This window comes from Cyphomyrmex costatus, unplaced genomic scaffold, assembly GCF_001594065.2.
Source record: "Cyphomyrmex costatus isolate MS0001 unplaced genomic scaffold, Ccosl1.0 scaffold23, whole genome shotgun sequence".
In the NCBI taxonomy this organism is placed as follows: domain Eukaryota; kingdom Metazoa; phylum Arthropoda; class Insecta; order Hymenoptera; family Formicidae; genus Cyphomyrmex; species Cyphomyrmex costatus.
The window spans coordinates 1,035,790-1,039,434 of record NW_017276368.1 but is presented as its reverse complement, the minus strand read 5'-3'; positions in this window follow the sequence as shown (position 1 = coordinate 1,039,434).

The following is a 3,645-nucleotide window of genomic DNA, read 5'->3' as shown; positions in this document are numbered from 1 at the left end:
ACTCGCCGAGAACTGTCCAGAACTCCGATCAGAACTACTCGGTACTCCCAAAAAATTTTGACTTCAAATTTTTTTCGAAGTCCCACGTCGGAAAATTTTTTGAGAGTACCGAGTAGTTCTGAGTAGTGCTTCGTATAGTTCTCGACGAGTTCTATCGAAAACTGTAAGGTCAAAAAGCGATAGGACCAACGGTTTGCAAGATACAGCGACATTTGTCTGAAGATCAACATTTTTTAGAGTATATCTTGGAAACTATTGGTCTAATCGCTTTGAGCCCTGATATTTTTCGACAGAACTCGCCGAGAACTATCCAGAACTCCGAACAGAACTACTCGGTACTCCCAAAAAATTTTCCGATGAGCGACTTACAAAAAAATTTTTGATCAAAAATTTTTTGAGAGTACCGAGTAGTTCTGTTCGGAGTTCTGGACAGTTCTCGACGAGTTCTGTCAAAAAGTATCAGGGCTCAAAGCGATTGCACCAACGGTTTCTGAGATATACTTATTTAAAAAATGTCTTACAAATTTAACAAATGTTGCTGTATCTTACAAACCGTTGGTCCAATCGCTTTTTCACCTGACAGTTTTCGATAGAACTCGTCGAGTACTATAAGAAACGCAACTCAGAACTACTCGGTACTCTCAAAAAAATTTTCAAAGATTTCTACTATTTTTTTTAAACTTTATTATTCTTCAAAAATGTTTTTTATGTATCAAGAACTCTAGGTATTCACAAAATACTTCTGTTAAGCTGATCAGAACTATGCGACCTTGAATTTCGTTAAAAAGTTAAAACCCTATTTTAAAAAAATTATTAAAAAATGATTATTAAGCGCATATGTCATTAAAAATCATAGAGAACTCTTCGTATCGTCAAAAAGAAGCAAGAATTATCATCAGAACTATTGTATCTTAAAATTAATTTTTCGAAAATTTTTTTACATATCAGGAACTCTAGGCAATCGCAAATTGAAGCTATTAAGCCGCTCAGAACTATTCCACCTCGAAATTCGATCAAAAGTTAGCACCCCATTTTTAAAAAATGTAAAAAAAATGTTTATTGAGCAGAACTCTTGTAGGGAACTCTTCGTCTCGTCAAAAGGAAGTGGGAACTCTAATCAGAACTCCTGAGTACTATAGTTGGGGTGCTAACTTAACATACCCGTTAATAAAAGAGAACGGAGTGCAAATTAATGCGATCGGTAATCAGTTCGCGTCGTAAAGAAGCAACGCGAATGATGTAGCGTAAAAAATATATCTCGCCCAGTGGAGACTTTCATAAAATATTATTACACGCTTCTCTCACGAGCGTATATAATATTTTAATAAACTTTCTTTATAATGAACAACGTAATCGAACATCGACTTTAAGGCGAATGATCGAGTTCGCTCTGATTATGGTATAAAATCCGATCGACCAATTACGGCCACTTATAGGCCACACCGCACTAATAGACGACGTACCATATAATATAATAGCGGCACTGGCGTGACACAAAGTTAATCTCGACTGTTATTCGACGTAATCTGATTCGACTCAATCAGATCACGCGTGAAAACGTAGTATAGTACCTACATGCCAAAGTTGCCCTATGACAGTGTAAATCTCTTTCCCAAATAACCCCTCTCCTTCGCGTACGTAAATCCGAGTGTGAGCGCGACAAAAATTCTTTCTCGAACTAAGTCGCTGCTCTTTATTCTAACGTTGGGACTGTGACTCGTCGTTTTGTTACACGTTGAAGATATTTCTCATTCCGAAAGAGAAAAATCCAGAAAAAGGGGAGAGAAAAAGCGTCGTGCGTTAAAAATTGATTCTGGTAGCTGAATCACGGTGTGCCTGCACGACGTGCGCTGCTTTGAGATTCGCAACGCGCGTCACAACTTGCGGCCGCTGTGCGGAAATTGCCGGTAACGAAGCAAGAAACGTACAATGCTCCGAGAGACGGTATCTTATTATGTAGAAAATAGGACACGCTACACGCGCAAAGCTCGTAAAAAGCTGTTGAATATCTAGACTAGAAACTAAAGCCAACTTCCCAGCCAGAATTTTTTAGCTGCGCGACCAAGTAGTCACTATCTTTACTATGTCAACGTACTTCTTGAAAATATTACAGAGTTTCGCCTTAGTTCTCAGTTACGTAGACTGCACATGGACTTCTTAAAAAGACGCGGTAATTGCCCAAGCTGTGGATTATCTGCGCTTTATCCTTAATTTGCCGCTTATCGGTTTTTATATCGAGCGTATGTTATTTATAGCGTGGTACGCATTAAATTCTTAAAATGGCTCCTTCTGACTCGAGCGTGCAGTAAACAATGATTCAACGTGTCAGATAAATATTATACATCATACTAAATATTAAATTCGAATCGACAAAACTCGGCTCGAATTCTCCGATGTAAAATCATATAAAAATTTGTACCTCCCATACTAGAAATATATTTTATGTAATGAAAATTAAAATGGAATTTTTTCCTGGATAAAAACGCTGAAATGAAACATGACGTGTTAAAACATAAAAAAAAAAGAATAAACAAATATTTATAAATATGAAAAGCTACGTGAAAATGTAACGTGGCATCTCGCTAAAGGCTTTGCTAGAAAATCGAAGGATTTACAACATTTCCGACCGATCCGGATGTCGTTCACCTCGACGGACATCGTCGAAATCTCATCATGTACGATGAACAGAAAAGATCGCATTTTGCTATAAGACTCGCTCTTTACGAGTCAAAGTTTAACGAAGATCAAAAGTACGGTTTTCCTCAACGTTTTAACATTTTAAATCTAATTTTTAAAAAATACATCTCTCTCAAGAATTCTTAAAAAAGTACATTATATGATTCAGTTAAAATATTCAAAATTCACGTAAAACATTTCGAGACAATATTATACATACAGTTCGAAAATTTGTGTTAAGTTTAACACAAAATAAACACGTTAGAAAATAACATAAACATTATATGTATGTAAAAAAAACGCAACATTGATACAATTTGTAAGTAATTATATTTCTTGATTAAAATTAATATCTATAATATGTTAAATTAACACATTTTATTTATTTATCTTAAAAATTATGCTTTAAAAAACATTATTTTCAAGTTATTTGTTCACTTACTCATAAATTATTATAATACTAAAAAATGTTGACTATCAATTTGACACAAAATATTCAAATCATATTATGTTAAAAATATATACTAATACTTGGATAATTTAATTTAAAATTTAGCACTAAATTTTAACAAAGAGAAGATCAAACATTTATACTTCTAACATAAATATAAAATGTTTTTACCTTGTATATCTCGTATTAATAAAATTTAGATAACCGTATTTAATGGTAGAGTTTTATAAGTAAAAGAGATGCACAACTGTGACAAATGATTGTAGGATGAGAGGATAACAAAGTGCTGAATTTCGTAATGGTAATCTAAGAAATTCGATTCGAGAATATTCTGCCACCAATGAATTACGGAGGAAGAACAGAATACGGTGACACAAACTGCGAAGTTTCCACGGAACTTCAGAGTGGTTTAATCGATCATGTTCAAATTTCACACCATGTATTTCGACTGTCATAAAATACATGACTGATGCGCAATTCCCCACAGTTCGTTGCTTTTAGCAAATGCGTATAAATAT